This window comes from Peromyscus californicus, unplaced genomic scaffold (assembly GCF_007827085.1).
Source record: "Peromyscus californicus insignis strain IS unplaced genomic scaffold, ASM782708v3 Scaffold_20__1_contigs__length_68692818, whole genome shotgun sequence".
NCBI lineage: Eukaryota > Metazoa > Chordata > Mammalia > Rodentia > Cricetidae > Peromyscus > Peromyscus californicus.
The window spans coordinates 2,772,321-2,798,192 of NW_026294503.1; positions in this window are offsets into that span (position 1 = coordinate 2,772,321).

Here is a 25,872-nt window from a genome sequence, read left to right on the forward strand (position 1 = left end):
TCCACCCACATTCCCCTCACTACAGCTCACACTCCACCCACATGTCCACTCACTACAGCTCACACTCCACCCACATGTCCGCTCACTACAGCTCACACTCCACCCACATGTCCACTCACTACAGCTCACACTCCACCCATGTGCCCCTCACTACAGCTCACACTCCATCCATGTGCCCGTCACTACAGCTCACACTCCACCCATGTGCCCCTCACTACAGCTCACACTCCACCCACATGTCCGCTCACTACAGCTCACACTCCACCCACATGTCCACTCACTACAGCTCACATTCCACCCACATTCCCCTCACTACAGCTCTCACTCCACCCACATGTCCCCTCACTACAGCTCACACTCCACCCACGTGCTTCTCACAAATCTGATTACAGGTTGAGGTTGGAAGCGCTCAATATTGATTGGTTCAGGAGTGCTTGAGAATTACTTGTTATCTTCAGTTTCCAGCGAGTTCTCTTTCCTGGGCTGATGTGTGAAGCCTGCCTTCTAAGGATCTCTCCAGGATCCTTATTAAGAACATCTGTAGGGAGCATCAGGACGAAGTGTTGAATTTCACCCATTTGGATTTCATTAAAGTGTCTATAGTTGTCAAGCGTTTAGAGAGTCAAGACACCAAGAGTTTGGGGTTTGACCCAAAGGAAATTGGTCTTCATTTTAAAGCTAAACAGGAGAGATAAATGAGCCAAAGTTTTCTTTCTTTCTTTCTTTTTTGAGAAAAGGAGATTTAAAAAAATTCCTTTCAGATGTATACTCTGAGAATGGAAGCTTCACCAGCCATACGTTCTACTGTAAGTTTCCCTAATGCCAGAACAAATGTGGGTTTATTTGAGGCGTCCATAAGTCAGAGTTCGTGGACCTTGGTGGGTCCACAGGCTGACTGCAGAGAGCCCATAAACTGTGAAACTTTAAGCAAAATGTCACACGCATATACAGATGTTATTCTGGAGAGGGGAAGCTCTAGCCTCCATCAGGTTTTCGGTGTCAGCTGTGACTCAGAAAGGTTAAGAGCCCATGAGACGGCCCAGTGGGTGACAGCTCTTGCTGCCCAGCCTGATGAGCTCCACCCCTGGAATCTCTGTGGTAGAAGAGAACCTGCTCCTGAGGAGGAGGAGAGAACCTTCTCCTGAGGAGGAAGAGAACCTGCTCCTGAGGAGGAGGAAGAGAACCTGCTCCTGAGGAGGAGGAAGAGAACCTGCTCCTGAGGAGGAGGAAGAGAACCTGCTCCTGAGGAGGAGAGAACCTGCTCCTGAGGAGGAGGAAGAGAACCTGCTCCTGAGGAGGAGGAAGAGAACCTGCTCCTGAGGAGGAAGAGATCCTGCTCCTGAGGAGGAGGAAGAGAACCTGCTCCTGAGGAGGAAGAGATCCTGCTCCTGAGGAGGAGGAAGAGAACCTTCTCCTGAGGAGGAGGAAGAGAACCTGCTCCTGAGGAGGAGGAAGAGAACCTGCTCCTGAGGAGGAAGAGATCCTGCTCCTGAGGAGGAGGAAGAGAACCTGCTCCTGAGGAGGAAGAGAACCTGCTCCTGAGGAGGAGGAAGAGAACCTTCTCCTGAGGAGGAGGAAGAGAACCTGCTCCTGAGGAGGAGGAAGAGAACCTGCTCCTGAGGAGGAGGAAGAGAACCTGCTCCTGAGGAGGAAGAGATCCTGCTCCTGAGGAGGAGGAAGAGAACCTTCTCCTGAGGAGGAGGAAGAGAACCTTCTCCTGAGGAGGAGGAAGAGAACCTGCTCCTGAGGAGGAGGGAGAGAACCTGCTCCTGAGGAGGAGGAAGAGATCCTGCTCCTGAGGAGGAGGGAGAGAACCTGCTCCTGAGGAGGAAGAGAACCTGCTCCTGAGGAGGAGGAAGAGATCCTGCTCCTGAGGAGGAGGGAGAGAACCTGCTCCTGAGGAGGAGAGAACCTGCTCCTGAGGAGGAGGAAGAGAACCTTCTCCTGAGGAGGAGGAAGAGAACCTGCTCCTGAGGAGGAAGAGAGAGAACCTGCTCCTGAGGAGGAGGAAGAGAACCTGCTCCTGAGGAGGAGGAAGAGAACCTTCTCCTGAGGAGGAGGAAGAGAACCTGCTCCTGAGGAGGAGGAAGAGAACCTGCTCCTGAGGAGGAGGAAGAGAACCTGCTCCTGAGGAGGAGGAAGAGAACCTGCTCCTGAGGAGGAGGAAGAGAACCTTCTCCTGAGGAGGAGGAAGAGAACCTTCTCCTGAGGAGGAGAGAGAACCTGCTCCTGAGGAGGAGGAAGAGAACCTGCTCCTGAGGAGGAGGAAGAGAACCTTCTCCTGAGGAGGAGGAAGAGAACCTGCTCCTGAGGAGGAAGAGAACCTGCTCCTGAGGAGGAGGAAGAGAACCTGCTCCTGAGGAGGAGGAAGAGAACCTGCTCCTGAGGAGGAGGAAGAGAACCTGCTCCTGAGGAGGAGAGAGAACCTGCTCCTGAGGAGGAAGAGATCCTGCTCCTGAGGAGGAAGAGAACCTGCTCCTGAGGAGGAAGAGAACCTTCTGAGGAGGAAGAGAACCTGCTCCTGAGGAGGAAGAGAACCTTCTGAGGAGGAAGAGAACCTGCTCCTGAGGAGGAAGAGAACCTTCTCCTGAGGAGGAAGAGAACCTTCTCCTGAGGAGGAAGAGAACCTTCTCCTGAGGAGGAGGAAGAGAACCTGCTCCTGAGGAGGAAGAGAACCTTCTCCTGAGGAGGAGGAGAGAACCTTCTGAGGAGGAGGAGAACCTGCTCCTGAGGAGGAGGAGAGAACCTGCTCCTGAGGAGGAGAGAGAACCTGCTCCTGAGGAGGAAGAGAGAGAACCTGCTCCTGAGGAGGAAGAGAGAGAACCTGCTCCTGAGGAGGAGAGAACCTGCTCCTGAGGAGGAGGAAGAGAACCTGCTCCTGAGGAGGAAGAGAACCTTCTCCTGAGGAGGAAGAGAACCTTCTCCTGAGGAGGAAGAGAACCTTCTGAGGAGGAAGAGAACCTTCTGAGGAGGAAGAGAACCTGCTCCTGAGGAGGAAGAGAACCTTCTGAGGAGGAAGAGAACCTTCTGAGGAGGAAGAGAACCTTCTGAGGAGGAAGAGAACCTTCTGAGGAGGAAGAGAACCTGCTCCTGAGGAGGAAGAGAGAGAACCTGCTCCTGAGGAGGAGGAAGAGAACCTGCTCCTGAGGAGGAGAGAGATCCTGCTCCTGAGGAGGAGGAGAGAACCTGCTCCTGAGGTTGTCCTCTGACCTCCACACTTGTACCATGACACTTATGTATAACTGTATATAAACATGAACACATGCACAAAATAAATAAATAGATAGAATAAAAATATTTTTAAAACCCAGCCTCTAAAAGAAGATTAAGAAATGTTAGTTTATTTTCTTATTTATTATATATTTTTAAATTTGCAAAATAAGTAGTTTTTAAATTTCTCTTTTATTAAGAGTATACAATGCATATAAAATTTAAAACTCTACCAAAATATAATTATTTAAAAATATTTTCATAATTCATGTAATCTCTACTATGGAATTAAGTTTGCATGGGCACACACTCTGATCTAGCCTGATTTAACAAAAATAACCTGACTCGTTCTTTGCCATGAAAGGGTGAGAAGTGAAAATATGCCGTAAAATTGGCACAAAGTGGAAAAAAAGTAAAGCCGTTTAAAAGTTTTTCTCCATTACATTCTGTGTTATAAGAGGTTTTCTTTTTGGCCAATCAGTTATGTTCTAATTATACTACAGTGGCATGTACTAATTTAAGTTGTGACTTTCTGAGTCAAAACAGCGATTCTGTTCAGTAAAGAACAGCAAATGATACAAATTCTGAGAAGAAAAAGCACTGGGGTGTTTGTTTTGTTTTGTTTTGTTTTGTACGTGTATAATGAATACAAATTTACACAAAACATATATGTACATGTAATAAATATAATTCAAAGAAAAGAGATTATCAATCAGAGAGTGGGAGGCCTGGGGAGGTTGAGAACTGGGAAAGGCTGGAGGGAGGGAAGGGAGGAGGAGGTGATGTAATTCTAGTTCAATTAAAAACATTTAAAAAAGAAAAATAAAACTTTGGACATTTGGTACAATTTAAAAAGTCATATTTAAAATTCAAATGTAATATTTATTTTCTGCATGTGATTTTTAACATATTTTGAGTGGATCATATTTGGTTTTAAAAATAGATTATGTAGTATGTATCGAGCTAGCAGCATTTTCTTTTTCAATGTGGTTTTCCTGGTGATTCACCCGCTTTAGGCTGCACAGATGAGAAACACTGCATGAATCCTTGGTTGATAGGCTATCTGCTGCTTGTCTTTCATAAAGAACAGTATACAGCTTATGCCCCGCCACCCCCAGCTACCTCAGGCACAGCCTACCCTGGCTTACCTGCTCCTTGTGCGGCAAGCCTTCCTCGGCCACCTTCTTGAATTTCCTATGCTTTCAGTCAGTTCTCAGCTTATTGTATGTGAACCTGGCTTGTTTCCAAATTAACTTGGCTGGTCTTTTCATCTTTCCTGTCCTTTCTCAAAAGCCTTGATTCACCCTCTTGATATTCTCCAAACCAAGCTTCGTTCCAGGCCTCACATTCTCCACGTCTCTGACATGTATTTACTGTATGTCAGTAACTTTTATTTATGATGGTTCCAAGTGTCTTTATTCTCTCCTGAAGCTTTGACTCTCTCTCTGACTTTGCCTCAAAATATTTTCTTCTTTCCAATTTGTTCTTAAAAACATGCTTGAGTTTAATTGTTAGTGAAGCATGGGCTCTCGCGGGGCTGCTCCTTGGTTTGTACAGTCACGGTTTGTTTTCTGTCCCCTAATTCCAGTTTTTATTTAAATAAGATTACAGATTATGGTCTAAAATTATATCTCAATAAAACAGATACAACTCAGAAAAGAGTGAAACAGAAAAAGAATGAAGTAGATGAAGTTATATAAAAATATTGTGCCTAGACACTAGCCGTTGTTACTAATCCATGTTCTGCTTAGCCCTCCTGGCTCTCTGGAGCCTGCCTGTCAACCAGTAATTGAATCTTCTCTGCTAATTCACTGTTCTAGAGCTACACAAATGCAAGTTATACCCAAGACTTTAGCATAGTGACCAGCACATAGTTGCCCACTAAGTGTTTATCAAAGGAACTGGAACTGAGTGATCGAATCCCCGCGTCTACACATCAGCATAGGCCTGAACATCTAAATAACTTCTATGGCTAAGCAGTCAATTTAAGTCTTGAAGATGTTGACTCTGACGTTAGAAGTAACGAAGTGACAGAGCTGGAAAGCCTCAGGCTGAGCGTTCAGGTCAGTCCTTTGAGAGCCACTGCCCGACAACAGCTGAAATTTGGTTTGTGGACTAACGTCACGTTCCCAGTCACCTTCTCGTTGCGGGGATCTCACACTTATGGTGACCCAGTAGTAAATAATTTACCCCCACACAATTCTCCCTTTGGGAAGCAGAGCAATTTTTAAAAGTTTCCTCTAAAATGTGTTTGCAGTAGTGGACAGGTGGTTGGAGATGTTTCAGCAGCCGGGGTGGTGTCCCGTCCGTAATCTCCGTGTAGGATCAGTGTAGGTGACGAAATGTCATGCACACACACGACAATGCTTCATTGCTAAGGAGGGTTTTGTTATTTATTTTGTTTTCTGTATTCTATCCTCACCTCCATTTCAGGTCTTCAGAAGCAATGCACAAGGAAACAAGACTTTATCAAGGAAGATGAGGTGGCGGAGGTGGGGAGCAGCGGTAAGTTTTCAATGCTGTGATCTTTCTTATGGTTCAAGAAAAAAACAGAGTATGTTTGTACTTGGGAGGAGCTCAAGCCATGTCTTTGTCCGTCTCCCGCACAGTATTAGTTCCACGAGGACCTCTTTCTAGTTTGTGAAGCTCTGTACCATAGCTCTGAGTGTTAAAAAGAAAATGCAGCATCATGTCAAATACCACCTCACAGCAGCTTCCAGTGGTAGGTTCCAATCCTGCCCTCTAATGTCAGTACGCCAATAACTTGGGAGAAGTAGAGGAGAATCCATCTTATATAAACAGATGAGATATTTGTGTTGAACTTCATAAAATGTGTAGAGTCATTAGGCAATGGATCCATGTCATCAGGCCCTCAGCAAATTGCACAGCTTCTTCCTTTTAGATTCTAGACTTGGAAGTTTTCATTTTTTTTTTTTAATCCAAATGTGCCAGTGAATTTAGCAAGTTTTCAGTCTTCCTGGGAGATCTGCCAACAATTAGCAATAAGTCAACATTAGCACACCTCCGGGAGGAGAGCAGGGTCAGAAGCTCATGCTTCCTTTCCGCCTTTGGTGGTGTGGTTCAGAGGATTAAGTCACTGGCTTAAGCTGAAGCCTTACTGGGTATGAAGCGCTGAAGTCTGTGGCCTCAATTGACTGAATGATCAAGTTGAACACCAGGCTGTCAAGAGGACTTGTGTCTCTCTGATTTGCCTAATAACTGATCTGATCGCAGCCTCCGCCCCCTCTAACGAGGAGACTCCATTGTCCTCACCCTGCAAGTTCTAACTTGTGGTCCCATCTTGACTCAAAAGGGTCTGAAGCACATGGCAGTGTGTCAGCCAGCAAAGCCACCACTTCAAGAAACGAAAGAAAGAAAGAAGAAAAGAAAAGAGGAAAGAGTGTACTGTGGCAGCTCACAGAGCAGGGCTCTGAGTGCCCACACCTGGCTGGCCCTTGTGTGGCACGTCCTTGTCTCCTTAGTCATCCAAATAATAACTTCCAAAAACGTAAGAAAAAAAAAATGAGTCACCCTGGTACCAAGCCTGAGATAATGTGTATCAGCTTTGCTCGCATGCTCTGGGGTTTGGGAAATGGCTTGTTAGAACTGAGTGCCATCCCTGGCTCTTCCCTGGAAACGCTTTTCTTAAACGCTGCTTTTGATCATATTTTTAAGACATAATTAAGGATCCCTTTCCTAGTCATGCTTTCTCTCTTGAGCCTTATGGAAACAATCCTATGGAATTATACAGCCGTGGCTCCACTCGCAGGAGCTCTTGGTAACGATTAAGGGTTCCTGGCTGAAGCAATATGAGATAGGTGTTTGCCTAGTGGGTGTGTCAGCGGGAGGGGTTACGTTTTGTCTGTCTACACCCTGGGGTCCTATAAGGAAGCCTAGGGTCTGTATGCAACCAGGACATGCTCCTCCGACTCAAATTACATTTTTCCAGTACTTCTCATTCAATAGCTATTCAGTAAATATTTTAGTACCGTTGTGTGTTAGGCATTTTACAAACATGTCTGAGATAAATAAGGAAAAAGAAACCCATGGATACTGGGCGGGGGGGGGGGGGGGGAGAGAGAGAGAGAGAGAGAGAGAGAGAGAGAGAGAGAGAGAGAGAGAGAGTATGATGCAGGTATTCCTAAGAAGTATGTAGAAGGTTCCTCTGTCAGCAGGTGCAGAAGGGCAGGGTGAAGGGGCACTCACAGGGAGAGAAGACGAACCGGTGTGGAAGAACATTCAGATGGCTGTCTCCAGTGGAGGCATACTGCTTTGGTAATGATCAAACAGCAAGAATGATGAAGCATAATCTACAGAATAGAAGTCTTTTTAAACACTTTGAGAAAAATAAATTTATCATCAAAACACCTGGACCACACAATGTACATTAACAATTAACGTATCTGTGAAATCTGATAATAAAAACACATGATTACTAAAGTATAACCCAGCATTTTCCATACTGCTCTCACCGGAGTTCTGCTCCATTGGGACGACCTAGACGGCTTTCAGAACCTTTAGTCTCTTGCTGACTGAAGGTCTGTGTGCCTTACCCTAAAAATGCCACACAGGAAGCTGAATGTGACGGGGCATATCTGTTGCCCCAGCACTCAGGATGCTGAAGCAGGAGGATCATGAGTTTGATGGCAGCCTGGATTGTATACATGAGTTCACAATAAGGCCATAGGTTATACAATTAGACCTTGTCTCAAAATATAAAAGAAAACAAAACCCCTCCAGCTGCCTAGGCTCTTCACTGAGGTGGATGGGCTGAAGCCCTGGGGTAGAATATGCTGCTGCATTCTTTGAAACAAGTGTGAAGAAAACTTTCAAGAACTGCCATGATCAAAAGTCCCTATACTTTGAAATCCATAATCATATTAGAGGATTAAAAGCACATCACTGAACAGTAATTTATTCATTTCCGTGTCTCCTTAGACCTTTTGATTTTAATAATACAAATAGTGTGTGTTTCTGAATTGGAGGAAATTTCTGAATTGTTCTCCAAGACCTTTCTCTTGCCTTCAGTCTGGAAGGCTCCTTTTGTTACAATGTTTGCTTGCTATATACTAAGGTTCCTGTCAGTTTCTGGCTTTGCCCAACCCACCTTTCTCAGTGACTTTTGCCTAGAAACATGAGGGTTATGAAAGATTAAGAAGTCTTTACCAGGAATGTAGGGGGATGGGAGATGTAGGTCAAGAACAGAAAGTAGCAAACACATAGAATAAATGGGTTGAAAGATCTAACAAAGCAAGGAACTCTACTTACTGCCTAGTGGCTCCCCATGCAGTACACTTGACAATCTGTTTACTTAAAAAACAATCTAATGTGCATCATGAGACCATTAATAAAGGTCTTCTAGTCAAGGTTTTTTTGCTTAATGTATAGATACAGCTGCAAAAGCAGCAGAAAATGGGTAGGCTCTGGGATGGCGGGTATATTCATTTGCTCCACTATTGTAACTTTTTTTGCTGTTTTTTGGGACAGGGTTTCTCTGTGTAGCCCTGGCTCTCCTGGAACTAGCTCTGTAGACCAGGTTGGCCTTGAACTCAGATCTGCCTGCCTCTGCCTCTATGATGCTGGTATTAAAGGCCTGCGCCACCACTCATGGCTTTTATTGTAAACACTTTAACATATGTATTCAATATACATACATATGTATACATCTTATAAGATCATGTTGTATGCATTATAGAATCACAACACATCTATTTCAAGACCATAGTTGCTGAGCCCAGCAGCAAGTCTCGAATTCCAGCTAGTCACAAAGCTGAGGTAGGAGGACCACAAGTTCAAGGCCAGCCTGGGCAACTTTTTGAGCCCTGCATGGTAAAGTAAAAAGAGGGCACATTGGTAGACTGCTTGAGCAGCACGCTCAAAGCCCTGGGACCCACCACTCTCGTTTTATTATTTTAGAAGTCAGTGTTAAATAGAAGCTAGAAAAAGGGCTCAGGAGTGAAGAGTGTTCACTTGGTCTTGCAGAAAACCTGAGTCCTGTTACGAGATCCATGTCAAGCGGCTCACAGTCCCCAGTGACTTTGACATCCTCTTCTTCTGGCCTCCTCAGGCTATATATACGCATGTTGCAAACACTCATATACACATTTATATAAATAAAAACAAACTTTTTTTTAAAATCAGAGTTATAGGTAGCTACGGTCACCACTAAGGATAACTACCAGCCATGCTATCTCATGTAATCCATACAACAATCCTCAAAAGTAGCTTCTATCAATCCCATTTTGCAGAAGATAAAACTGAGACTCAGAGAAATCAAGTACTTGTACATCCTGTAGCTACTGTGAGGTTTCACCTGACTCTTGAGCCCTGGTCAAGTTACTTATCATTTTAGCACTGAAGTTTTCTACTTGAAAACATTGACCTTTTAGGGCTGTTAGATTCTAAGAACATGGGGGATTTGATGAATAATGTGTGTGTAGATGGGGGAGGGGGTTGTCGGTCCAGTTGTAGAGTGTGTACTTAGCAGCTCAAGATCCTAAATTTAATGTCCATCATGGGGGCAGGGCAGGGCCATTGGTTAGAGTTGCTATCGCCTATATGATGCTTGTTTGTATACTTCCCTTCTACCCTCAGGACCCTGGCTGTCCTGGAACTCACGCTGTAGCCCAGGCTGGCCTCGAACTCACAGTGATCCACCTGCCTCTGCCTCCCAAGTGCTGTGATTAAAGGTGTGTGTCACCACACCCTGCTATTCTTTAGCATTTTGACTGAATTCATTGGAACCCATGGTTTCAGTGTTACTGAGCTCAGATCCCTGCTGACTCCATAGCTGTCCATTTCTCTGGCCTCTCTACTTGCATGTCTTACAGACACACCAAAGTGTGTGTTCCAAACTGAACATGCCATTCTTCTGTCCCAATCCCATTCCTCTCTCAGTAAGTGGCACCACGGAGTCACCAGCAAGCCTGGGAATCTCTCTCCTCTTTCTCACATCTCCCTCAATCAGTCATCGTATGTCTTTATTATCTCTGTATCAGTCCCTCCCTTTCCCCTTGTGATCTCTTAATTTCATTTCCATAGCCACTATCTCCGCCTAAGCTTCAGATTCTCATCACTTCTGCCAGGCACCATTGCAATGATCTTCTGACTTTCTACCTGCCCTCAATATTGCTGTCAAGACGTTCCTTCTGAAAAGCAAAATGCATCATGCATTTCACACTTAAAATCTCTCAAGGATTCTCCACAGCCTTCGGGATCGGGTTCAAATTCATTGCACAAGAGCCACCAGGTCTCTTGCAGCTCCTGCTGATCTGCTTCCCACTGTTTTTGTTCATTTGTTTCTGCTTTCATAGACTGCAGGTACTACTCCAAAGGGAGCTGTTTCTAGCCTTGGACCCTTCGGCATGTCACGGATCTTCCCCGGCCTCCAATTGCTCCTTTCATTTCTGCCTTTAAAGGCCAGCTCAAGAGTCACTCCTGTGAATAACTTTTCCTTTGTACCAACTCGAGGATCTCATGACACTCATGCATTGCTGTGTGAAAACATTTTCCATACTATCCATTTTCATCAGCTTTTAACTCAGTATCAAAGTCTGTTCCACATAGTGTCACCCCCACCCCACCCCGTGACACACACATAGCGTGAGCACTTGCACACATCATAGCAGATGCTGCATAATACAGGGGTTAAGGGAGTGGATTCTGAAACAGATGTTTCTAAACTTTGGTTATGGTGTCTACACCTATGAATCTGAAGGAGCAGCAGAGCTCCACGTTAAGGCGGCACCAAGGCTCGTGTCCTTCAGCCATTTCTCTCTTCCCTAGGCTTGCTTCCGGACTGACAGTCACACTCCTTTCATCCCTGAAAGGAGAGCCAGTGGCAGCCTAGGATATAAAACAGTATGATTGGAACTGACCAAATGAACAGGCTTCTTGCCTTCTACAAACTTGAGCTACTGTCTTCCTGCATAAACTTGAGCCAGGGGCCAAGGTCTCAAGGACTTGGTTTACATCATTAAGGATGCTCTCTCCGATGCCATCAATTGATTTCTACTTTCTTTTCCCCATTTTCCAGACGCCTCTTAGTGTTTTGTGTAAATTATTCACCAAATTTCTTTCTGAATGTGTAAAGATTTTAAAGACTAAAAAAGGAAAGAAAAACAACCAAATCAAGCTAGTGAAATGTTCTAGCTAATAAGCTTTTCTAGCTTTCTTGAGGTGGTGGGGAGACCTCCAAACATGAAAAGACTTTAGGAACACACATCCTATTCACAACTTTATTTAGTACATGATTAAATAAGGGGCTAGCAACTTGCTTAAAACCCCTTAGCTGAGAGGAAGAGCTGTATATTTTCATTCTACCAAAGTCTGGTCCTTGCTGTCTTCTTAGAGACTCTCAGGTAATTCGCCTCAGCCAATGCATTGTCTATGCAAGGTCCTTCAACAGCAGATGCGACTTAATTATCTGTAACTATCTCCTGAGGGCAAGAAGAGAAACGCGGTCTATGGGCAGGATTCAGATGTAGTTCTTTGTATTTTGACCCTGATAGAGTAACAGAAGTTGCCAAGGGACCTCAGATTGTGGCTGGTTCAAGCCACTGGTCCTTTTTCACCATTTTTCAAAGACAGAATTGATGCCCAGAGTCCGGGCAGAGAACGGGGCGCCGCAGGTAGAGTATGCAATGGCTAGGAGAAATGATCAGCAGAGCCACTTCACAGCTTTAGAGATTTGGAGTCACAGATGCAGGGCTGGCATCAGGCTTTGGACCACCGCCGCGCAGATCTGGAATTCTGTCGGTGTTCTCTCCTGGCCTGTGACCAGACTGCAGCCTGCTCACCTGTCCCTGAACGCTCTTAGCTGGTACCAGACAGGTCCACACTGTCTTTGACCTTCCTAATGAGTGGATGGGCTTCTCTTAGAGACTTCGTCTTGACCCGTGCAGAAATCTTCAGGTGGAGATCCTCCTGAGAGTCCACTTGATACTTTCACAGCACCTTTGGTATACCCGAAGCTGTTCTGCGCTACAGGGAAAAGGACGAATTTAACCGTAGGCTTGCGATACTCATTTCACATGAACTAAGAGATAATTAGGTCTTGCCGGTAGGTTGTGGCGTATGCCTTTAATCCCAGCACTCAAGGCCAAGGCCGAGGCGGTTCTCTGAGTTCGAGGCCAGCCTGGTCTACAGAGTGAGTTCCAGGACAACCAGAGCTACACAGAGAACCCCTGCCTCAAAAACAAACGAACAAAAACCCCAAGGAAAATAAAGAAATAATTAGGTTTGAAGTTGATGATGGTTCAAACAAATGCAGCTTTGGGGGAGAGAGAAAGCAAGCAGTGAGGGAGAGGATAGAGAGCAGGAACAGGAAGTGGGGAGGTTGGCAGGTAAGCAGATGTATAAACAGAAATGTCTTCTTCTATATATAAGAAGGCAGACTCGGTGGAGAACTGGGCAGAGGTGAGGCACGGAGTGGGCAGGGACAGGCAAGGCTCCAGGACCTCTCTACAAGCGGCCGCGCCCAGCCTCGCCGCACCGCTGCAGCCCCGCTCCCTGCGCCCCCACGGCCTCACTCCGCGTGGCTCTCGGCGGGTGACCGTGGGTCTCACGCGGAGCCGAGGCCGGGCTGGCTGACCCCCTCGCGGACGCGAGCCGAGGGCCGCTCTCCCTGCCCGGGAGCCGGGCTGCGGCCAGGCTCCACGCGCGCTCGCGGCCCCGGCGGCGGCTGCCAGCGTGCTCGCCCTTCCCCGCCCTCCGCGCCCGCGCTTCCGACCGGCAGGGGGCGCTGCGGGGCCGAATTCGAACCGGATGCCGAGGGGAGGCGGAGTCCCGGATCCTGGATGGCTCTGGCTTCCCCTAATTGAGCAACCCCACTTAGGGGGACCTTGGGGTGGTTGGTGCTTGCACCTCCTCCTTCCCCCTCTTTTAAACGGAAATGTAGGATTGAAATGTCAGTACGAGATTGAAAAGTAGAAATGAAATGTTCAGGTTTGCTGACCTCGCCTTCTAAAGGAAGCACAAAGGACAGAATTTCAATTCTTGGCTATTAATAAGTATTATAACAGTCATTAAAAATTCTTCAGTCTCTGGAACAAAATATTTATTAAGATTTGGCCTATTTTGTTGAAATAAAGATTATTACAAGGCTTTTTTGTTTATTATTGTCTGAGAGATTACATATCAGTAACCCAGGAACAAGGCAAAGTCAATCCAATTTATAAAGAAATTTAAAAACACATTGTTATCAATGCTCTTTATAATAGCCTTTGTCAAACTATCAAAATTATATGATTTTTGCATTCATAGTGGCCAAAGAATCTTTTATGAATCTACTGTTAGGGAAATGATGTGAAGATGAAATGAATTATTTAATTTATTGTCATGCTTAAATGCAGAGCCAAATCCTAATGGGGACTAGTGTTGTGTAAACTCTGATCAGAGATGAGAAGAAATCCCCAAATCCGCTGTGCACGTGGCCATTTTAGACTCCTGAGTCCTGTGTAAACGATGGGACTAATATGGGATTGAGTTGCCTCGGTTATGTGTGGTGTACGCCTCAGAGGGATGGGCATCCCATTAAAGCTGGTACTGCTAGACTTCAGTTTTCAAAGGTGATTTATGCCATTTTGAACAATTATTTGGCAGTGATTATAAAAGACAAAATGCATGGGACATGAAGAGACTTGTCATCTGTTAATGTTTACTCAAATACATACATGTGTAATTACCTAGTATAGCTTCTATTTCAAAGAAGATTCCCAATGGCCCTATAGTAGCATGATTTGAAGATAATGTTATTCTGGCCAAAAATTAATCACATCAGGACCCCAGGACATTAAACTTAAGATCTGTATGATTAGGTTGCGGGGGGGGGGGGGGGGGGGGGGGGGACCTCAATGACTGTAGTTCAAGCAGATGTTAGCTAGTCAGGCATTTTCCCCGCTTCTGTTAAAACACAAATCTTCAACCTGCTGTGTGTGTATCTGGTAGTGGAAGTCTACCTCTCTTGTATCAGCTACACCCCAATCAGGGGTAAAGTAAAACCGGTTAAATAGTTCTTTCTCTTTGGTAAGGTTAGATGAAGTTAGATAACTTAGGAAAACTACATAGGACACTAAATGTATTTAGCAGATTACCTTTCATTTGTTTGTTATATACGAACCTCACTGAGATCTGCAGTGAACTGTCTGAAACAGCTCCTTATGTTTGTTTTACAAGAATGGAAGGCTCACAGCAGTGTCAACTCACTCAAATGCCAGACAGGGTTTCATAGTTTGTGGTTTTTTTTTTTTGTTTTTGTTTTTTTTTTTTTTTTGGTTTTTCGAGACAGGGTTTCTCTGTGTAGCTTTGCGCCTCTCCTGGAACTCACTTGGTAGCCCAGGCTGGCCTCGAACTCACAGAGATCCGCCTGGCTCTGCCTCCCGAGTGCTGGGATTAAAGGCGTGCACCACCACCGCCCGGCTCATAGTTTGTGTTTTATTTCGCAATGAGACACCATGACCATGTTAACTCTTATGAAGGAAAACATTTAATCACAGGTGGCTTACAACTGAGTGGTTTAGTCCATTATAAGCATGGAGGGAAGCATGGTGGCATGCAGGCAGGCATGGTGCTGGAGAGGTAGCTGAGAGTCCTACATCTGGATCATCAGGCAGCAGGAAGAGCAAATGAGCCACCAGGCCTGGTTTGAGCTTCTGAGATCTCAAAGTCCACCCCAAGCGACACACCTCCTCCAATAATACCACACCTACTTCAACAAGGCCACACCTACTAATAGTGTTGTTCCCTTTGGGCCCATGGGCCATTTTCTTTTTCATTTTTCTTTCTTTTTTTTTCTTGAGACAGGGTTTCTCTGTGTAGCTTTGGAGCCTTTCCTGGAACTCACTCTGTAGCCCAGGCTGGCCTCAAACTCACAGAAATTCTGAGTGCTGGGATTAAAGGTGTACGCCACCACCACCCGGCTTCATGGGACCATTTTTATTCAAACAACACATAGGGCTAAAAATGTCTTCTTCTATATATTTACCAATTAAATGGTACATTTTAAATCTTAAGCTTCCTGTTCAAATTCTTTTTCAAATTAGTCAATATCCATCTTATTTCAATAAGGACATCACGAAGTCATTACTGATTAAAATGTGCCAAAGATTTTGATTGAAAACTTGAGTCAACCAACACCTGAATGCCCTCCACAGTAAGCAAGCATCATTCTCCAAGGACCACTCCTGTTACTGTTTTGTTTTGTTAGTTTTACAGTTAGAATATAGCTCTTTGCTTAGCATTTGGATATGTCTCCCTTTAGCACCAATTTCATAAGTGAAGAGAAGAATATATTTATGCATCGTTGTAATAGATGTAGCATCATTCCTGTGGGGATTAACCTTCATTGTGGACTTGACGGGGCTCCCCTAGGAGACAGACTTCTGGATGTACCTATGGTGGTGTTTCTGGAGAGGTTTGATGGGGGAGAGAGGGAGATGACCCACAGTGACTGAATGTGGGTGGCGCCATAGCCCCGGCTGGGGTCCTACGCTGAACAAAGGGAGAAAGGAGTGCCAGTGCGCCCTGGTCTCTGTGGCCTGCCCTTGCAGGTGTGAGAAGTGTTAGCAGTGTGCTTCCACTGCCAGGATCTGGCCACACAAACCTTCCTTCCCTTCTGTCACCCTGTGAGGTCAAATGTCACATCAGTGACAAAGTAATGGATGCAGCATCTTACATGTGCTTGGAATTTAGTGGGCACAATAAACATATTATAGTAAACGACGCTTACATCTTTGTCCACTTCATCTCTTTGAAATTCTATTTGGTCCTTAAAGCCTGAATTAAATGATAAATCTTTTGCGAAGTTCTCTAATCTCTCCCACCACTAAATTCTCCAATGCCCTGTGCATGTCTCCTTAGAGCATTTACATACCCCAGGTGTGTAAGGGTGACTTGTGTTTATATCCCAAGTGTGTAAGGGTGACTTGTGTTTACATACCCCAGGTGTGTAAGGGTGACTTGTGTTTATATCCTAAGTGTGTAAGGGTGACTTGTGTTTATATACCCCAGGTGTGTAAGGGTGACTTGTGCTTATATCCCAGGTGTGTAAGGGTGACTTGTGCTTATATCCCAGTTGTGTAAGGGTGACTTGTGCTTACATAACCCAGGTGTATAAGGGTGACTTGTGCTTACATGCCCCAGGTGTGTAAGGGTGACTTGTGTTTACATCCCAGGTGTGTAAGGGTGACTTGTGTTTATATCCCATGTGTAAGGCTGGCTTGTGCTTACATACCCCAGGTGTGTAAGGCTGGCTTGTGCTTATATACCCCAGGTGTGTAAGGCTGGCTTGTGCTGGTCTCACACTTTCCCTTCTGGACGGCAAGCTGTTGACAGGCAGCAGCAGCTTTGTGTGTCTTGAGTGGTGTCCTCTAGAAAGGGGACCAAGTGAACAGATCCAAGCATGTGCAACCCAGTGTGAACTCATGTAACTCCCTTATAAATTTCTATAAAGACCTTAGTATAAAATTTATAAGCAAGGACAATTTGACATACAAAACTAGCTTATTGGAGCTAGGATGATAACTCAGTGGGTAAGGTGCTGGGCTGCACAGGTGTGAGGACTGGGGTTCAGGCCTGTAACACCCACATAACAAGCCTGGTGGATGTGGCAGCCCCATTATCCCAGCAGTCCTGGCAAGTGGGAGCAAAGAATTCCTGGGGCAATCTGGCTAGTGAGACAAAACCAACCTGTGAGCTCCAGGTCCAGTGAGAGACCCTGCCTCAGAACATAAAGTGGAAAGTGATGAGGAAGACACTTGTTATAAACCTCTGGCCTCCACACATACATGCATATGCATGCACCCAAATACATGTGAACATGTTTGAGAACACACACACACACACACACACACACACACACACACACACTTAACTTGCTGAAATTGGTCATAATCATTTCTCATTTGGTAGATATTCTACAATGCTTGCTTCATGATATAAAAAAAGTAGCATTTAGTGCTGCAATTAACAAAATTTTAGCATTAATCATGAATCTACAGCAACACTTGCAGGGATTTTTAGTATAACCTTCCATGTCTAATAAAATTCATTTTCCCAGCTGCATACTGCTTCTCTTCATTATAGAGCAGCAATGTTACATCAAAGCTGTTACATGTGTTTTTCAGAGATAGTAATTAACATTTGGTATTAGATGATTATTTTTTTCAGCTTCTATTAAAAGAATTAAGTCCCAAACAACATTATTTTTGTAAGAATAAAGCAACTTGAGGGCTAGCAAGATGGCTTGGTGGGTCGAGGCGCCTACCACCTAGCCTGCGGACCTGGACTCAATTCCTAGTGCCTCACGGCCTGCTTGCCCCGAGTTGTCCTTTGACCTCCATGCACATGCTGTGGTGTGTGTGCACATATGTAGTAAAACATACACCCCCAAAATAAATAAATAAACATGATTAAATATATAACTTTAACAGGGCCTGGAGAGATGGCTCAGTGGTTAAGAGCACTGGCTGCTCTTCCAGAAGTCCTGAGTTCTATTCCCAGCACCCACCTGGTGGATCATAACCATCTGTAATGAGATCTGGCGCCCTCTTCTGGTGTGCAGGCAGAACACTGTATACAAAATAAATAAATCTTTTTTTTTTTTTTTTTTTTTTGGTTTTTCAAGACAGGGTTTCTCTGTGTAGCTTTGCGCCTTTCCTGGAACTCGCTTTGTAGACCAGGCTGGCCTCGAACTCACAGAGATCCGCCTGGCTCTGCCTCCCGAGTGCTGGGATTAAAGGCGTGCGCCACCACCGCCCGGCAAATAAATCTTTTTTTAAAAGGAATTAACATTGAAATATATATTTTAAAGAACAAATTGAGAAAAAAAACTTACCTGTAAATGGACGGTTCTCCCTCACCCACCAATTCCCAAATAACCACTCAGAGGCTTAATATAAATTATAAATGCTTGGCCGGTAACTCATGCTTATTACTAACTAGCTCTTACACTTAAATTAACCCATAATTCTTATCTATGTTTAGTCACGTGGCTTGGTACCTTTTCTAAGTGCAGCATTCTCATCTTGCTTCCTCTGCATCTCACTGGTGACTCCTGGCTCTGCCCTTCCTCCTGCCAGAATTCTCCTAGTCTGGCTTCCCACCTAACTTCCTGCCCAGCTACTGGCCTGTCAGCTTTTTATTAAACCAATTTGAGTGACAAATCTTCACAGTGTACAAGAGGATTATTCCACAGCACTCACCTTTATTTATTTTGCTTCCAAATTTACCAACTTTGGTAATGATTTAGACTCAGTGGAAAATTCTTGCTTTTCACACCATTCATTTTACATATAACATACTATTAGAAGCATATACCAGGAGTATTTCTATAGTTTTTAAGCTACCATAGGAAGTCATGGGCTTCAGCAGACATGAATATTATGGCACTTTGTACACACTCATAACTATAGTACCCTCTTGTGCTACCTAATCTTATGTCAACTTGACACAAGCTAGAAGTTGGAATAAAGCCTTTTCTCCCCAAGTTACTTATGGTCATGGTGTTTTATTGCAGTGTTTAGAAATCCTAACTAAGACATAGTTCCTGTTCTTCCCTCCCCACCCTGCTGGACCCTTCCTTCCCAAATAGTCCCCCTTTTCTGCTTTCACACCATTCAGATATACATTTGTGTCTTTAAATACATATATTTAATTCTTTTATTATTAATATCTTTTTATATCTAAAAAATGGGTTCCATATTTGGGATAAAATATAATATTTGCTTTTCTTTTTTATTTTTTACAGTTTTAAAGTCTACATTAACTTAGATAGTCATTTTTAATGCTTTAAAATGCTATTTTATTTTTTGTGTACCTGTGTTCCAGAGTGTATGTATGTGTGCCATGCATGTACATGAGACCAAACGCAGAAGTCTGAAGAGGGAGATGGTTCCCCTGGAACTAGAGTTAAAGAAGGTTGTGAACCACCATGTGAGTGCTGGGACCAGAACTTAAGTCTACAAGAGTAATAAGTGCTCTTAACTGCTGAGCCATCTCTCCAGCTCTTACTCAGCTGTCATGATGACATTCCACACATGTATAGAATGTGTTTGTTTATATTCACTCCTTTCCACTCCCAATCCTGTTGGCCTCTTTTTTCTTCCCCACTAGTTCCCATTTATCTTTTTTCTTTCTTTCTTTTTCTTTTTTTTTTTTTTTATCAGACCTGAGGCCCAAACCCAGGGCCTTGTGCTTGCTAGGCAAGCACTCTACCACTGAGCTAAATCCCCAACACGCCTTTTACTTTTATCTTTCCCTCCCTCCCTCTCCTTCCAGTAGATTTTATTAGGGTTGCTTACAGAACCACAGAAGAAAATGTCTCTCCCTCCTTTAGAAACCCTCAACTTCCTAGTGATTCTTAGGGAGGGGCAGGGCCTCCTGAGTACCTCCATGCTCCGTGACAGAATATTGGTCGGTCCAGTCTTGTACAGCTCTCGTGAAGTGAATGAGAGCCGCTAAGAATTCGAGTCCAAAGGCCATGTCATGCCTAGAAGACAGTATCTCACACAACTCCTTCCCATGTTCTGGTTCTTACATTCTTTCTGCCTACTCATCTACAGTGTTTCCTGAGCCCTGGAAGGAGTGAGGTAGACATTCCACTTAGGACTGAGCACTCACAGAAACATTCTCAGCTCTCTACTGGTTATGAGTCTCTACAGTAACTGGCACCCACAGCAAAAACAAGCTTCTCTGACTAACGTGGACAGAGGCACAGAGTTACGGCATAAACATAAATATTCAGAAGCCAGTTTGACAGACACACCAGAGATAAACAGGTTGCCTGGAATCTCCTCCTATCTTTGCAGAGTGAGTCTACACAGGGCTCTTTGGAATAATGTTCAGAAGTAAATTTGCTGGTCCATTCGATTTTTTCACTTTGGCTCTGCCGCGCAGTTGTAGCAGCCGGCAATGGAAATGTGCGGACCTTCTAATCGCAGTTGCTCAGAAGACTCAGTGTCCCTGCACCAAGTGGACGGATTCCCTAACAGGCAGAAGACTGATGTCGTTCTGAAGTGGGAACTGGGGGTCGTGGGAGAGATGGGTTTCTAGTCTAAGATTTAAAATATGAAAGTACAAAGTGTGTACTTCTGAGTGTCTGTGTGGCAAGTTTATCACCCAAATAGTTCTTTCTCAAGAAGGAGACAAAACAAACAAACCAACCCCATGCTGCTCAAATTTTAAAGTAAATTTAAACGACAATGCTAGGATGCCTTTTTTTGTTTTTAACTAAATGAAAGCAACCTTTAAAAGTTTATTTCCTTGGACGCTGAAATGTAATCTGTGTTGGTGAGGGGACTCGAATAACAGATAAAAATGACTTACGGCCTGGTGAAATGCCAGGCTGAAATAGATGCTTGCATCCCTGCTTCCCTGGACCAGCTGTTTATGCTTAGCCTTCATTTGCTGCTTCAAGAGTCATATTTACACTTCTCCAGATACACTTCATCCATATGTGCCTTGGCCTTAGACGTCACAGAAGGCTGTTTTCGGGCGACTTCCCAATCTTCTCGTTAAGAAGATGTCACGCTCACCCTAAATAACCCTATAGACCATGTCAGATGACATCACCACCAAAATAGCCCCATAGAAAACGTCATCTGATATCACTTATGGGCTTCCTTTCATTTTTTTTTTTTTCCAGTATTGGCCTTTGCCGGGTTGCTCCTGCCCTTTCAATAGCTGGGATGTTTTCTTTTTTCCACAGATAGAAACCAGTGATCTAAAATACTTCACATTTCACTTGGTATGAATTTAGTTCCTTTAAGGGAATCACAATGCAAGGATGCCTTTTGGTTGTTATAAGTGGGTGTCCTAAAGCCCACCGACTGCACTTTGGTTCCTAAGTGAATGTTGGACATCACAGTACCAGGTGCGACCCCAGCTGTGTGGAAGCTGAAACACTAAGATCTCAAGTTTAAGGCAAACCTTAGCAACTTATGGAGAACCTGGAGAGGGAGGCAGACTACATTTTGTCCAATAACTAGTTCATTTCTGTTTTTTCCAGAAATTTAAAGATTATAAGCCTTATAAATTATTTTACGGGTGAATTAATGTGATTTTTTTTTTACTTTGACTGCTGGAAATAATTATGCATATTTATTGGGGGAAGACCAAATCAGTGAATTAGTTTGATAGTACTTAATGGTTGATTCATGGAAGCTGGCACAAAGACTTTTATTTTTAAAGCATTTTAAATGAAATATGCAATGATCTAATAGATCTGAATTGTTCAGTATCAAAACAAGCTTAAGAACTTCATCTGTAAAAGAGGTGGGATCTTACTTGTCATCTTTCAGGAATATTTAAATTTTTAACTTAAGCAATGCCAGATAAATTATAGTATAAAATAAATTTAACATGCTACAATTATTAGCTCTCCTGCATCTTTAACGTTGCTTATAAGAAGAACGTGATCTGATAAAAATGCCCCACCTCTCTCTCATGTGTTCTTGGTAGGAGAAGATATCGGGGCTGGGAAGATGGCTCCGTGTGTAAAACACCTGCTCTGCAAGCACGAGGCCCTGAGTTCAAATCCCTGGAACTCATGTTAAAGCCAGACACGGCAGCTGTGTTTGTAATCGTCGCGTTCCTATGATGAAACTATGAATGGTTGAAAGGGATGGTATGTGTTAGTAAAAGTTAATGTCTTCTTTACATTTTTAAAAAATTTTTCCAGGCATGGTAGCCTTTCATCCCAGCACTCAAGAGGGAGAGGCAGGAGTATCTCTGAGTTTCAGGCATTTAGGCCAACCAAGACTGTGCAGTGAGACCCTGTCTCAAAGAAACAAAAAACGCATTTTTAAAATTTACATGAAAATGTGGTATTTTAAAAATATTACATCTAATGCAAAAGTTATATGAATTTTCAGTATAAAATTGTGACTGTTAGAGCTAATAGAAGTCTCCATCAAACTGTGCACTGCCTGTCAAGACCATGAATCATTCTATAAGCCAGCTTTGACAGGTGTGAGATATTGACAGCTCTGGCATGGTGTACTAGATTACAGTTTTATGTTTCGTTGAGTGCTTCTACTGCAGACCTCCTTGTCGTCTGGTCCATTCGTTTTGATGCTTAGCCACAGACTTGTATTTTAACATTTGCTTTCTGCTTTGGTCTTCTTAAAACCATAATGCTGTCAAAGTCAGGTTCTATGCATTACAAGATTTTTAAAAGTCTGTCTCCCAACTCTTGAGAATAGTTTTGGCACACAGTACTTACTCAATGAAAAATCCTTCAAATAAATGTTGACTTTTTGTTGAGTGTTCTGCAAGACAGTTTTCTAGAGGTGTGAAAAATTGGAATAGATGGTCTACAGCATGGTGGCACACTCCTTTAATCCCAGCACTCAAAAGGTAGAAGCAGGGGGATCTCTGTGAGTTCAAGGTCGGTCTAGTCTTCATATCAAGTTCCAGGACAGGCAGGAATACCTAGACTCTGTCTTAATAATACAGAAAGATTGCCGGGTGGTGGTGGCGCACGCCTTTAATCCCAGCACTCGGGAGGCAGAGCCAGGGGGATCTCTGTGAGTTCGAGGCCAGCCTGGGCTACCAAGTGAGTTCCAGGACAGGCACAAAATTACACAGAGAAACCCTGTCTCGAAAAACCAAAAAAAAAATAATAATAATACAGAAAGAAAAGAAAAAAGGAAATAGATGATCTCTGATGCTGTGATATATAGTCTAGTGAGAAAAAATAATCACACCAAGGTCTGTTTTATTTATTAGATAAGCAATCCTTGATATGTAATTTTGAAATCCAAAATGCCCAGAGACTAGTTTGTTTTAGACAATGTATTTGGAAATAAAAATCTAATCCAAAATTAAACCATTAGGCAGAAATCCTGACTTTTACTGGTGTGAAGCATTTACAGCCTTTTGTTCCATTTGAGGGAATAATTTATAAGTTTACTACAGAAATACTAATAGTTTTGATTAATTGGTTTTATCTTGCATACTATGTGTGCTAAATTATCTTTTTAAAAACCCAAACTTTTGCATTCTAAAAATCTATTAGATCTCAAGAACTTTGACATTGTAAAATGCATAATCTACAGAGAGTTAAATGATAAAATTTGTAATAACAACCAATAGACAAGAAAAGTGTCTAAAACCAGCATTTGGGACATAGCTAGTCCTTGAGTCACTGTGTCTCTGTGGGGTGTCCCTGGAGATGGACAGGGACTCAGTCTAGGCTCCTACAGGCCAGAGGAAAATAGGTAGGAATGCTTTCCTAACACACAATAGTCACACAGGACAGTCCAGTGAGAAAGCCAGGCTGCCTTTAAGGACACACGGAGTCCTTCAAGGAACAGTTCATATTCAAGGCAAGGTCAGTCATCTCGGGGATAGAAACAACTCAAGAAAGAGCAGAGGGACACCAGAAAGGAGACAGGAAGTGAGAATCAAGTGAGGGTCCTGGACAGTTATACAGGTGAGAAACCTGCCAGCTGTTCTGCACGAAGTGGACAGCCTGACTTAAATCATGGAAGTAGGTATGGACCGGTATTGGCAACAGTGTTGGGACCCTAGATCTGGTGGTGGGCCTTTGGAAGGTCATTGGCCCTGGTACCCCCTCCCCACATTACACATGAGTTATGCATAAGCCTGACGTTAACAGTCATTTTCCCAACATCTATAGTAACTGAGCCGCAACAGAAACCACTGCCTTTTCGTGTTCTTCCCGCTACCATGGGGATGGTATTTCAGTTTGCATTTGCCAAGACTGGCCTTTCAGAGAATATGAGATCTGGGCTGAATTACTATAGTAACTTGTGAAACCTTTATTCCTCTTAAATATGTACATATCATGGTGCCAAGGAAAGTCTTGATTTTTGCAATCCCTGGTCACCAAGGTAGTGTGTTTTCCACATAGCTTGGGTGTAGATTTCTGAACACCTCTCAGTTCCAGTTTCCACTGTTATTCTGTGACTTAGATTTGTGTCTCTCTTTGCTAGGATAAAATATTGCCATGAACATTCAGTGAGTTAAATTATTTATGAATTAAAAAGGTATAGGCTATATGGCTTGAGATTTTCTAAGGACTATATGTATTATATAGTGATGTCTGTATCTGCATTGAATAGAGGCAGGTATTTTGATAAGATAAAATATAAAATAAATTAATGGCAACAATATATTCAACAATGATAATTTTATATTTGTGTGCAGGTATTGAATAAAAATGTTTTTGCCTTTACGTTGTTTATGAATCAGTAAGAATTTAGTTTGAAACAATGAAGGCAAACACCAGAGCTCTGGAGCTCACAGTCTGTGATAAGTGTGATGTGGCTGCCTATTCAACCCCTCGTAAGCCCCGAGTTACTGTTTCATAATGTAAATATTTTGATACCATACCTCCCTTGGCTCATATGAAAGTGCCTTAGCATTACTAATGAAAGTTTTCACCCTTAAAAACCAACTCAGAGTATAGTGTTCCTAATTGCAGGTCCCCTTCTTGAGGCCTAAGCATGTTCAAGCAGTATCATATTTACCTCACTCTCTGTTGTATCAACCAATGCCAATTTTTTTTTTTTGTTGCAACTGCAGAGCATTGTGATTGACTGGTGAACATTTTAATGAAAGAGATCTAGAGAAAGATAACATTTTTCCAAAGCAGGACCCTGCTGGTGTGACTACCTGTTCTGTGAGTATTTATTTAGTCTTGTCAGTTAATTTAGATAGAACGTTTGAAGTTACCAGTTTGTGACAGTCTTCAGAGAATGAACCATTGTGTGAAAATTTCTTGTAGGTACTTTCCCAAACAAAGAATTTTTTTTTCAAACTTGAATGTGACCCACAATATGGAATAAATTTTATGTTGTGACCCAGTATGCATACACACACATATATATATAACTGGGACAGAACTTTCATGAAACAGTGCTTTCTTTGCTACCCATCATGCACATGGCTTTTAAAACTCTGTGTTTAGAGTGGTTGATCCTCCATCCACTAAAATAATTCCTAAGTCTCAGAAGGGTCACAGTCTGCCTTCTGAAAAGCTTAAGCCAAACATTTTTAAAGGGTGATTACTGTGTATTCCTTATCTTTTCTTCCCAGTTCCTAGGGTTGTGCTCACTGGGGATAGACCATTTAAATGTTTGGGGAATGTTTTATTTGTCCTTAACCTAGTTTCAGAGATGTTATGATGTCACCGAGGTTTATCTACAGAGGCTGTAGGAAGCTCTTGAAAGAAATTTATCGGTAATTAGAAGGTGAAGCTGAAACAAAGGAGCAGTCCTCACACCCTGAAAAAAAAAAACAACTGCAAAAAACCATAACAGTGTTTGGTGCCCCACTGGAAACTTTACTATAAGTACTGACATATCTTTTTCACAGGCCACTACTTCAATCAGAATGAACAATGAATTTACAAATTGAGCTTATTCTTTTATAATTTTTATACAGAACTGTTGTCTCACAGCCATACAGCACGTTTCCTCCCCTGCTTATTATACTGGCGCTGTTTTCACACGTCAGGTAGATATCACAGCTCCTAAGAGTGTTGCACTGTTGCATATCCCCTGTTATCATTCCTCAGATAATAATCGGAGTCAGGGCTGGAGAGATGGCTCAGGGGTTAGGAGCTCTGACTCTTCTTCCAGGGGACCCGAGCTCAATTCCCAGCACCCACATGGCAACTTACGCCTGTCTATAACTCCA